At 37.5% G+C, this 13,693-nt stretch overlaps 1 long non-coding RNA gene across 2 annotated transcripts in view; it reads right to left on the bottom strand.

The window, feature by feature from the left end:
* Positions 1-13,693, bottom strand: part of LOC126503354 (uncharacterized) — a 781,756-nt gene that overhangs the window by 231,622 nt on the left and 536,441 nt on the right. The gene's annotated exons all lie outside the window — the stretch shown is intronic.

Below are 13,693 nucleotides of genomic sequence, written 5' to 3'. Positions count from 1 at the left end.
TCTTTGGTATTCTGTCAGCTCAGAAAGGGCATTACCAGCAATCTGTAGAGAAATAAGTGCAATAATAGAGCACAAAATACAGAGCAGGTTAGAGGCAGGGGTGGAAAGGGGAAGATAGATCTCAAGACGTGCTTAGCTTCTTAAGATGTGAGAAGAAACTGGCTTCAACATCTGTCTTCCTTTGGTTGCTAGGTTGATTTTGCTGGTCTGGCTGGTTAGGCGGTACCCCGCCCCCATCATTCCATGTGAATTTCTGTCGATAATGCCCTCTCTAATGAAGAGGACAAGGTCCCAAGCAGCTGTGTTGTCCCCAACCATACTCTCCAAAAAATAATAATAATAATAATAAAATAAAAACTCAGTTTGCTTGTCCACCGGAATATAAATTAAAGGTCTGGAAAGTTTCATTTTTGTTACCTGTTGAATTGGTGGGGTCTGAAGAGTGGAAAGTGAAACCTATTATCTCATACCATGAAAGCAATGGCATTTTATTACAAAAATAACATACAACGCTGACCGGCATGGGCATACCACTCAAATTCTTGTTTAGGGAAAATCATACTATAATTATAACCTAAGATAATTCCAAACATTGCATATTTTAGTAAATTTACCTTGTTCTTTTCATACTTAAGCAACAGTTTTTCTTAGAGAACTTGTAACATTACATAACAATAAGCCCATGAGAATATTCCATTGTGGCTGTATCCCTGTATTCCATGTATCCCTGGCATCTCTTTCTAAATTCTTCATACTTGCAGAAATATTAGGCATTTTTATGTCATCCACAATGTCTAAGTACATGTTTAGTTCGTGCATATATTTAAGCTATTGTACCTAAAGCAAAGATTTCCTCAATCTTCTGGATGTTTCTCTTTCTAAACCTATAAAAATATTATTTTTCTGCTTACTTAGTGTTTAAGATGGTTGGGAGGATTTAAAAAGTAATATGCCTGAAAATTCTTTGATAAATAACTTGTTGCTTATACTTCTATTATACCTTTAAAGTTCCATTATTAGTGACTACATTTTCAATAAATCTTTAAGTTAGCATCTAAAAAGTCTGGGAAAGGAGTTTAGTTGGTTAAGATGCCTGCTGTGAAAGTGTGAGCAGTAGAGTTCCAGGTTTAGAGCATAAAAAAGACCTGATGGGATGATGAGCTCTTGCAATGCTATTATCATGAAGACAGAGACGCGAGTCTCCCTTAGCCTAATGGGTCAGGCAGCCTAACCTACTCATCCAGTTCAAAGCCAGTGGGAGACCCTGCTTTGAAAACAAAGGTAGACAGCACTTGAGAAATGACCTCCAAAGTTGACCTCTGGCTCCTGCACACAAGTAGTACATAGTACGTGTACCTAAACCCCCAACCCACACAACACACACAAATACACACACAACACATACAAATACACACACAACACACACAAATACACACACAAATGTAAGCCTACAGCATGACGAATTTCACTGTTGTGGGTTTTTTTTTTACATAGATATTATATTTTGTTCCATTTGTTGTCTTCACCAAGAGCCCTTTCTTGTCCTCCCATGCATAATTTTAAAACTAGGTTCACCACATGAAGTAATAAGGTTGTACTGCTACGTATCTACTGCTGCCCAGTCTTGACATTTCCAATATCCTGGGGTCTGGGGTCTCCATTGAGTCAAAGGCTCCATCTTTACCATTGTCCTTTCCTAACCTTTTTCCAAAGACTCAGATCTTGCTATAGGCCAGTAAACTCCAGCTACTGTCTATGATCCCTTCATGTCATCAAAACCAATACCTCCTGACAGCTCATAGGTACTGTTTGCCAAATTTGGGTAAGATTTAAATACAACCCACCCTCTCCTCTCCATGATTAATGCTATTCAGTCATTTTGAGAAAATCTTTTCCTGCTGTCCCAGTGAAGCATAGATTTCATTCAATGATGTTTTCATGGGAGATGTTCAAGGAAGCTATTGCCTCCTTCTCTTTTGGGCCAATCACGATAATGTTGTCAATATAGTGGGCATTATAACACCCTGTGGAAAAAAAAACAAGCAAACCCACTTCCTTTATATATAAGATAGCGGTTTTGGTTCTCTATTTTTCCTGGCAAAGACAACTCGAATGACTTCTATATGTCTGTTTTAGGAATAATAGCCCTTGCAGGACTGGTTACAGAACCAATGTGGGAACTTGTCGACTTTTAAGCATATCTATTCCAACTATATGCCTAGGACTGGAGAAAAGCCCATAAAATGAGTTCAGGGATCCAATGGTCTCATTGTAAGTGAGACATTAGCCAAAACATTATCAATCACCTGAAATCCATAATCGTCTACTTTAATTGGAATACCATATATTTTGGGTCCCTCAGAATCAGTGGCAATTTAGAACCAGTGTCCAGTAGTCTTTTTAATCACAGTTTATTCTTCAGCCTCAGCTGATATCACAGATTATTAACCTTAAATAACACAAAATGGTCACTATCCCAAATGTCCAAAGTGTCTTCGCTTCTTTCTAAAACTCCACAGTTCAAGCTTTTATTGAATCTATTTTCCTCAGAATCATTATCATCTAAGTTTCTACAGAATGACCATTTAGCTCTGAGTAGTAATAAATTTCCCAGCTCAAAGTTCTCAAACATTCCACAATCGTCCAACAAAAGTATAAAAGTCAGAAAAAAACACATAGTCAGGTAATCATAACACCTTACTTCTGGAACCTGTTTCTGTTTAAGCTTCATCTTTATTGCTATGATAACAGACTCTGACCTGGTAAATAATTTAGTAAATGGAAGGATTAATTTGGCTTATATCGCTAGGTTCCAGGTCATCATGGAAGGTCGGGGCAGGAACTCAAACATAAACTTAAAGCAGGAAGCAAGTAAAACACTGATGGCTGATCCATTTACATATCCATATTTCACTAGCTGTATTATACAGTCCACGACCACCTGCCCAGGGAATTGTGCAAGCCCTCGTGGTCTGGCCCTTATTACAATTAACAGTCGAGACAAATACCCCACATGTACTCCTACAGATAATTTTGTTCTGGGCAATATCTCAGTTGAGACTCCTTTCTCTGGTAACTCTAGGCTATGCCAGCCTGACAGTTAAAACTAACTAGGGGAAACAAACATTCACACATTGTAATTTGGTCCTTACTTAGACAATAAAGAATAAATTTCTAATAGATGTGTTCAATTAAATAAAAATTTTTAAAGACTTACTATGTGCAAAAAAATTATTCTATATGCCATAAAATATACATATAAATGAAAAACATTTCTTCCAATATAATAAGCTTTTTAATATGTACACATATGCAAATATAATTAAATGACCAAAACATAGTTATGTGGATAATCAATAGTAACACAGAGTTAATCTGTATAATTTTGGGAGAATGACAAGCTCCTAGAATACATAAATTTATCCTGATCTAATAAATTTCAGTAGTAGGTGCCTCCAACTTAAAAAAACATGAATAATTAAAAGAAACCAATTATCATGAAGTTTTCCACCTTCTGGTAGGATAGAAAGATAGGGAATTTTGGTGGTATGGGCTGAAAAGCATGCTGAGAGGAAAATGACTCTTCTCTCAACTTATATCCTGCTTTTTCTCCCGAGAAAGGCAAAAGCTTTAATAGCACTAATAAATCCCAGAGTGCCCATGAAGACAATATATGTTTTTCCGAATGAAATCGTATGCTTACTCAGGGACAAAATGATGTATACACTTGAATTTCTAGCACTTTTTTTTCTCACTCCCAAATATAAGCAATACCTTCCATAAATCCACCATACAACCTCATGTATAGAAGGGAGTTCTTCCATATGACCTTGTCGCAACTGCCATTCTTTGTGCAATGTTAAATAGAAGAAGAGCTATTCACATCCACTGGAAATATAACTTGAAAGCCACAAAAGCCTTTGTATACTATTTATAAAGACACTCACTTGAAAACCCATATTTACGGGTGGGTATGTATTATTTATTCCTTAGGTTGTACTCTCTCTATTAGACTCTTTGCTTATGGTTCCTATTAAAAAATGTCTTTACATGAAGACTGGACAGGGCATCCTAGTGAGGGTGTATGCCTTATTGCATATTGTTATATCAAGTTTGGTTTTTATTACAAAGAGGCCTGCCTACTCTTTTCTGAAGGGAAACAGAGGAGTGGTGGATCTGGGGGGAAAAGTAGGTGGGGAAAAGCTGGGAGGAGGTGAGGCTATGGTTGGGATGTTTTGTATAATTTGAGAGAAGAATAAATAAATGTGATTAAATATATTTTTTTAAAAAAAATGTCTTTACAATTGCAACTTTCCCTCATACTGGTTTCTCCTGAAAGTCTTTTCTGTGGTGAAGCTTTGAATCTTAGTTTTGCTTGAATGGAGATCCTAAGAGAAAAGAGAACTCTCCAGACGCCTTTAGGGGATGGAATTGAGCTGTGCCTCTGTTGCTGTGGGTAACAGTATCTACAAATGAAACAGCCAGAATAAATATCAATGAAATCCCAAGTTAAGTAAATGTACTCACTATTGACACACTGAGATATATTTTTCTCAGCCAAAGCAGTTTTAAAGGATCTGGGAAATTTTCTATTTTTTTATTGCCAACACTTGCAGCTCTTACAGAAGACCCAGGTTCAGTTCCCAGCACCCACATAGTTACTAGTCCGTAATTCCAATTTCAGGGGACTCTGATGTTCTCCTCTGACCTCTAAGGACACGTGGCGCACATACTTACATACAGGCAAAACACTTATGCACATAAAATAAAATGAATGAATAAATTAATAATCACCTTTTAAAGTTTTTAATAGAAAGAACATACAGTATAATGATAGTCTTTCTTCTCACATACTTTTAGGTGAGCCTCAGCATCTTACAGTGAATAGAATATTTAGTGAGTCATTACTGCCCGTTTTCCCACTAATTCAAGATATATTTATTATGCTATATGTTCTTTTGTATTTGAAACTGCAGATTAATAAGAATTCAATATCATTAACTTTATTCTCTTGCAGTCCTGGAGGTCAGAAACTTGGTCTGTTTTTTCTGGGATGAGCTAGAATTCCTCAAGTATCGCTGTTTAGAAGCTCAGGCCCTACTCAGTTCCCTCTTCTCTAGCTTCTAGAGTTCGGAATTCATATTTCAAAAGAATAAAAGATTGACCCATAAAATTCCTTAGTTCTTTGGCAGTTTCCTATATTACATTTTCATCATGCTCAGCATCCTCTAGTCAATGCATATTTTCTCCTCATTCCGCTCCTAATTTTGTGTCCCCACTTAAAATATGTTAATATTTATCTGAGATGTTCATATATGTTCGACCACACTCACTTCCCTGTCATGACTCTTCTCAGGTTCATCCCTGTTCCCTTCTCACTCAGCTTTAAGCTTAGGTTCAACCCATGCTGTCAAATGTGTGCTGACAAAGTACTTTTGGCGGGGGGGGGGGGGGGGGGGGGGGGGGGGGGGGGGGGTGGGGGTGGGGGGGGGGGGGGGGGGGGGGGGGGGGGGGGGGGGGGAGTTAGGCAGGGTTTCTCTGTAGCTTTGGACCATGTACTGGAACCAGCTCTTGTAGACCAGGCTGGCCTCAAACTCACAAAGATTTGCCTGCCTCTGCCTCCCAAATGCTGGGATTAAAGACGTGCGCCACCACTGCCAGGCTGACAAAATACTTTTAATGTGTACACATTTACTAGAGTTCATCCCACTTCTACTTATAGGAGGACAGGCTCTTAATGAAAGTTCCCTCTCCCTATCCTGGCAAATATCAATTACCAATAGCTCCTCGACTAGGGGTGATATTTCATGACTACTTCCTTCTTCTATGTTGCCATATCTTCTGGTTTGAGCTTGCATGGGTCTTGTGCATGCTGTTACAAACACCAAGTTCCTTTGTGCAACTTCCCCTCTTGTGTCTGGAAAATGCAGCTTTCTTATAATCTGCCCATGCTGGCTCATAAAATCTATTTGTTCTTTAGCCATGATCCTTCAAGCCTTTCACTGGGGATTACAGATTTCCCATTTAGCCGTGAGCACTCTTCAGTCATTATTCTCTTGAGCAGTTGTGGGGCTCTGTGTTAACTACATGCCATTTATTCAGAAAGAAGCTTCTCTAATGAGGATCGAAAGATGCACTGATCTCTGGTATCATAATAAATCACCAGGAGTAACAGTTGGTTTACTACTAAGTCTCCTTAACATAGTAGAAGGTTATTTCCTAGGATCTATGACCTATGTAGCCACAAGTTCCTGGTCTGCCCATGGGGCTAGGTATGGGCTCTGTTTTGTGGAGCAGAACTGAGATTTTACAAGGTAGTGATTGGCTACTTTCACAAACTTGTGCCGCAATTGTACCAGAGAACTTGTAGTCATTATCGTAGTTCATAGGGTTCAGGAGGATAACTCAGGCAAGGTAAATGTAATGGGTAGCTTTATCCTCCATGGTGTGGATGGTCCTATCACTATGAAAGCCAGTAGAGATAAAGCTTCAGGGTTAGGACTTGCTTGGTCCTTCAGCCTCACAGTGGCTTATCACTGAAGTGTGTGGTATCTCCAGAAATAGGATGTTACTTGTCAAGTTCTGAGGGGTAACCAAAAGCAAAGAATTTACAAAGCTTATAATGCTTGTGACTCTTTGGAACCTCACTGGTCAAAAGTTGAACAAGAGGCAACCATGCTATAGTTTTATTTTTTACATTGCAATGTCGTTACTGCTTCATTATAGGGAAACTCCAGTAAAATGTTTTGTATGTTTGTATGTATATATATTTAGAAGTCTCTTCAGTAGTAGTTTTTCAGATGACATTTTGCAAAAGTCTTTAGCAATTTTTCCAAACCCCCATTCTGTTGAAGCCTCCTATTCCAACATTTTATTTCCCCTTTATATGACAGTGTTCTTCCTTCCTTCCTTCCTTCCTTGTAAACTCTCCATCGCTTCATTGGCCCATTATAAATTTCCTGACCTATATTGTTATTTTAAATGAACACACGCACAATTACATTCACACATATAGTCAAAGTTAACAACCACAAATGATAGAAAACGTGAATTTGTCTTTGTAGGTCGGAGTTTCCTCACTCAGGATGCTTGTTTTTAGCTTTTTCCATTTACGTGAAACTTTGCAATTCATTTTTTTCTGCAGAGCTGAAAAATTACATTATATAAACATACCACATTTCTATTATTCATTCATCAGCTTATGGACTTTGAGATTGTTTCAATTTTCCAGCTCTTGTGAAATAAGCAGCAATGAACATGAATGAGCAAATTTTTTGCTGAGTTCTGAAGAATTCTATAGCTGGATCCTATGGTAGATCTATTTCTAGCATTTTAAGGAACTTCCACACTAATTTCGATAGTGGCTGTACCCGTTTTCACTTCTACCAACAGTGAAGAAATGTTCCACATTCCACACAGCCACATCAGCATTTGCTATGCCTTGCATGGCTTCAGGAACAGATCTCATTAGGGCAGAAAGGCAATGTGGTAGACAGACAGATGGAAGACACATACAGAAAAGCTGGGATTGAGTGAACTGGGCTCCCAGATGGAGAAATAGCAGCACCTCTGGCCATTGGAAGGCAGTCACTTCTGCATCGCAATCACCGTGATACTGAGACAGCACAGGCACCAGTTTGGGCCACCTATCTGCCTATATCACCACCATGGTCTCAGTTCTGGGCTCTGGAGGTTCCACTTACTTCCAATCTTCTGAGGAGGGACCCCTTGAGGACCTGGCCTGGAGCCCACAAAGCCACCCAAAACAGAGCTCCACCACCAAGCATCTGCCATTGGCTTACTGTTTGGTTGTTGCCAAATGGAACATGAAAGTAGTTAAACTGAAAGCAATCACGGCATCTCTAAATTTTTCTCCTCTTACTTGGTTTTCAAGTAGCCAAATTCACACCACCTTCTCAGAAAATCGAGGGCATGCCTCCTGAGCAGAGTCCAGAACCCAAATAAAGCTGCAGTGCCTCCAGTCCTTGTCTGAGGTCTCTTCAAATTTCCTCCAAAGCATCAACATATCTCTAGATCTTACTTGTACCACATTTTACACTTAGTGCTTCAAACTGTGCTCCCTCTATCCCTTTATTTGTTGCCTTTTCCTTCTCACTTTTCTGCCTTCTTTTATCCCTTTTCCTATATTTCTCCCTTTTTCTGTATTCTTTCCTTTGCCTATATAAACATGCTTCTCCAAAGTGCAAAAGCACATTCCCTTTATCCGACCAACAAGTGTTCCAAATAGCTATTGCCCAAAATCTTTCTCCTTCCTTGGGCACCATTTACCAGCTACATACATCATTCCCAGCAACTTGGCCTGACTAAGAATGTGAGGGAATGAATAAATGACAAACAGATGGACACATGGGCAGAAAGTTGGGGTTGAGCAGACTGGGCTCTCTAATAGAGAAGCCTCAGCACCCAGGGAGGCTAGCTGTATGGCCTCTGCTGCTTATGCCCCTCCTACAGCAAAGACAGACTGCATTTTTCACATTCCTTGCGCTGTTCCCAGTCCAGAAAGCAAGGGTCATGATGTTTTACTATGGCAATGAACTTCTTTAGTTTTGAAATTATCCTTCTGTTGTAACTAGAGAGGCCTGGCTCAGTGATTGCTCCAGGACACACATGACTGCTAACAACCATCTGTAACTCCAGTTCTAATGCTTTCTCTGGCCTCTGTGGTCACCAGGCACGGACAGCCATACCTGTAAGCAAAATCCTCATTCACATCAAAATGTCCCTCTCTCAAGACCTCCTGACAGAGAATCTGAAGGTTAACAATCGTGTGGGAAACGTCTCCTTTGAAAAGCAAACATTTACAGATGCAAGAGATGATTATCTGGTTATATTTTGGAGTCATTGATCACCTTACAATAAGGACTTACTATGACATGGTTGTTGGAGTATGTTTCTATACACGTACTTATGGAACTTGACATTATAGATTTTTTAAAAGTATACAGTGCATGTGTATTTGGACAACATTCTTAAAGAAATATCAGCAAATAAATCTATATTTGTCTTTTTCTATTTTAATATAAGGAATTATAAACCACCTATTAGAATCAGCAGACCAGAAAAATCATGTTGAAGCATCTTTGTGTTGAGATGAACTGCCAATGGTCTTTGCTATAGAAACAGAGCACAAGGGAATTAATCTATTTTTGAGACATGATGAGGCTTGTTTTGATTTTCTGACTTTATATATGTATTCTATTTCATAATAGAAGATAGGGTAAGGCCATTGACTCCATAATCCATGATCTTTTGGGGAGGAAGAAGCACCAATCATATGGCTTTAAGCAGGAAAAAAATCTACATTTTAAATGGTGTAATATCTGCAACTTGGTTGAATGTGTCAGGGCACTGATGAAGGGAAATGGTACATGAAACTTCATTCCTTCAAATGCTGAGAGGTTCTGTGTCCACGTTTGCAGTAACTTACCCTCTCAAGACATGTTGAATCTCCGTGCTGCATCAGCTTCCATCTGTAGCTATGCACCTGCCCCGTAGTCACCATTGCTGAGTGGAACATCCTCCCTTGGAAGAAATTGTGACTGCCTAGCCATTAACATAGTCACATCTATCAGCACCTATTTTCCAGGCAGGAGCTTTCTGGCATTCTATCAACGTGGAGAAAAATTGGCACTGGAACCTGCATTCGTAAGAAATACCTATGCCTAGGAATATGCAGTCATAGGATATTTAGTAGAGAGGCTTGGCCTTTAGAGTTCTGAGTTACCTATAATGAATTTAATCCTCAAGTGTGAGTGTATTCTTAGAAAAGCCAAACTCTTTAGTGAAAAAGTTGCCTAATGGTGTGCACTATAAACTCTGTAAATGTACCTCACTTACAGGTTTCAGTCACGACTTTGAAAGGTCAGCCTCTTCTTTGATTCCATAAACATTGGTGAGTACATATTCCTGGAGTTAAATTTCATTCCTGGTGGCCTGAAAGTTGGTTATCCTCCAGATGGCCTTGTACAGACAACAAAGGGTTAAAATAGCAGAAAGAGTCCCACTGCCATCCAGTAGAAAGTGAAGAACTCTACTCTGGACTTCTTAGAGAAATATATGCCAAATTCTATCATAGGCCTCTCTAATCAAACATTTATGGAATAAAATATGACACAAAGAACAAAAATATAATTAGTGGCAAAACAGTAAATGGAACTGTGAATAAAGGAATCAAACAGTATATAATAGGACACACATGGACAAAAGAAGATTTTACAAGAAATTCAAGAAGCATACTGTGATTGAAAAAAAATACATGTTTTTCCTTGGTCATTTACCTTTATGCTTTGTTTTGTTTTTGTTGCCACTTTTGGGAAGAAGTGACTTCTACTCTGGGAAAACTAAAGAGGTACTGGTGAACAGGTTCAACATAGGTAGTCATCAAGATTTTCTCAACAACAACAACAAAATAGAATTGTGAAGAAGGCATAATATGCAGAAAGTGTGAGGTTAGTAAGTGCAGATCTGCTGTATTGAAAACTTAACCACAGAAAAGAAAGAGCCTAAATGTACTCTTATGTGAAGCTCTTTAGCAGACGCTGTCACTGCCTAAAATGCTAGCCTTCCCCTGCACACTGTACTTTAGTCTACATGTGCTCCTGCGATCTGTGAGTTTGCTTTCCAGATGAGAGGAGCAATAATGCTTCAAGTTATTAAAATCACACTTCATGGCCAGAACTTGGAAAAAGCAGGGGGATGAGGGACATGCAATATTCAGATGATAGATAAGACTCATTGAAAGAGGGAGGACAAACAATACCTGAAATGCAAGAACTTGGTTAGGAATAGAAAATAAGAAGCCTATTTATTTCTAATGCCCATAGTAAAATAACGGTTGCTGATGCTTCATTAATGGGATAAGTGAAACCACAGGCATCTTATGGTGTTGGAACTATTATCGTGATTAAGTGAGAGTAGAAATCAAAGGCTGCTTGTGGGTTACTGTGTTCGGCCAGCAGGTTATTATGTTAGGCGAATACATGAAAGGAATCAATGAGAAAAACGTATGGACTGTATCCCTTTCTATAGCATTTTAATGACTTCCTCAATGACTGACCACCATTGATACATTACACTTAAATCAATGCATGTACAGTTCTGTTTTCTTGATGTAACTAACCTATTAAATGTAGCGTACATTCTTTCTCTACTGTAGTTTTAATTAACAAAATATGTGACGATAAAAGAAAACTGGAAGGAAGGAAAGAAGGGGAGGAACTGAGTGGTCAGAGTTGCAGGACACGACACTACCTCCAATTTCAACTCACTTTTAAAACACTACTGCACATTCTTGCAAACACTAGGTGATGCAACGCGAAACTTTTTTAATTGATTTTCCCTGGCAGTAATAAATGACTGTTTTAGAGTGGGCATACAAATACATATTTATAAAGTAAATATATACTAAGTAAATATAGTTTTCATTCAACATCAGGGATATATATTAATAACATCAGAAATATTTTAATAACCATAAATGTATTAAGAATAGAAAACTATGACTATCTCAATAAATGCTAAAATTAATTTCATCAACTAAGCAAATATTCATGCTAAACAATTGGAAATAGGATACTTAGTAAGCTGAATGATCAGGATCAACTAACTGTGTAAAGAAAACCCATATCACACCTAAAATTCATGATAAAATTTTAATGGTATTGAAATAAGCTCGGAACAAGTATATCGATGCTGTCATTAGGACTATAAGATATTGCACTGAAGATCAAGTTAATGTATATTGAATATGACAAGATTAATTAAAAAGTGAAAAAAATCGCCTTTATAAATAAAACAGTTGTCTCCAGACACTGGATATATAACAGAAGGGAAAGTATACACACAAGGTGAGCATATCTTTTGGACATGAGCGTGGTAATTAGAAAATGATTGTCCCCTTGTGCTAATAATGTTAATAATCTGCTGGAATTTTATTTTGCAGTGCTTGAAATTTATCTCGGGGTCTCATGCATTTTACCATTAACCACAGCATCAAACCACACAATATGTAATGTAAAGAAAATTGTGCCCAATTTTGCAATAATTATGAGAAATCTTTGTAGTAAAAACCTTCAAAAACTTTAATAGCATGAATTAAAAAGCATTACAGAACATACTGGGCCCATACATAAATCTATATACATAACATGTTCACCAAAGACTTTTCTCTAAACCATAAAAAAATCTATAAATTCAATTATCAAATTTCATTAAAGCACAATAAATATCCAAACAGAATTTTTTAATGGATCTTGGCTGGTTTATTCCAAGTATTTTATACTTATAAAAATGAATAAAGACCCAATCTTAGCTAACATAATTCAAATAACATCAATAAGGAAAATGAGGTTGCAAAATTTTATAGGTACATAAAGATTAGGTATTGTCTATATTTTTCATGTTCAGTTATTTGTATCTAATATATCTCATAACTAAACTTAAACATAGCTGAAGTTCTAGAAGCAAAAGAAAATTGTTCATGATCATTTTGAAAACGATACAATAAGATGGCCTTCAGTAGCCCGTTGAATAGACTTACTAACAACATTTTTATCTTGACTTAACATTAATACACCACTATTAAAGTTTGGCCATAAATTTTTGTGTCTGATGTAAATGAAAGATTATGCGACTACAATATTCTTCTACACAACAACCAACCAGTATACTAAGATTTATGGATTTTGATTATCAAGATACCATAAAAGTGCATACAATGAAGTGAAGGTATTTGTAACTCATGAAGTAAATTTAGTTATTTACATATAAGTTAATTTTTAAAAGCCAACATTCCAAAATAAAATGAACGTAAACTGAGAACAGGCATCTTTCCAGAAGGTCTCATAGCCACAAGGATCTAAAGAGGTACACATTTCCTTGATGGAGGGGAAAATGCACAAATTAAAGGGACTTAAATTAGATAACATTTCAGGCAAAAATTAACAGTTTTTTAATTATTGATTTATTTTTACTCTGTGTACATTGGTGTTTTGCCTGGGTGTGTGTTTGTGCGAGGGTGTAAGATCCTCTGGAACTGGAGCTACGGTCACGAGCTGCCACATGGACACTGGAAATTGGACCTGGGTCTTCTGGAAGAGCAGTCAGTGCTCTTAACTGCTGACCCATCTTGTGAGCTCCTAAAAGAGAGTGTTTACATGGAAGATGTAAGTTAGCTGATGCAATATGATTCGTATGTGTAGGAATTTCAAAACATAAACCTGTATCAAAACATGTTAGCATAGAAACTCAGAGCAATTTCACTTATACAACATGCAAAACCATGGATTTTTTAGAAGACCTATTTTCAGAAGAAAAAGAAAATAAAAAGCAAAATGCTGCCTAATAGCGATAGGAAAACAAGAATTTTGGTTTTAAGCTTTTGGAATAAGCACTGGGGCATATTTTTAATTATTATTCTTTAAATTATTTCATATATCTTTAAAAACCAACAGCTTTTTAAAAGAGACTTAACAATACTGTTCACATACTCACACCTGCAAGTTTCAGTCTTTGAGTCAAGGTTTCCTGGTTACCATGAAAGCAAAACAAAACAAAACACAAAATCCTCTTGGTGTCTGAGGCTGATGTAAGATGCAAATCCCAGCTGTAGCCTCTGCTACAAAAGTTCTTTTCTTTTCTTGCACCTGACTTATTCTCTATTTTTATTGTCTTT

The sequence above is a fragment of the Alexandromys fortis genome, unplaced genomic scaffold, assembly GCF_014885135.2.
Source record: "Alexandromys fortis isolate MF-2015 unplaced genomic scaffold, M_Fortis_MF-2015_v1.1 scaffold_2_1_26212458, whole genome shotgun sequence".
Taxonomy (NCBI): Eukaryota; Metazoa; Chordata; class Mammalia; order Rodentia; family Cricetidae; genus Alexandromys; species Alexandromys fortis.
Note: the sequence above shows the minus strand (reverse complement) of the source record. Positions and strands in the feature narration are given on the sequence as shown.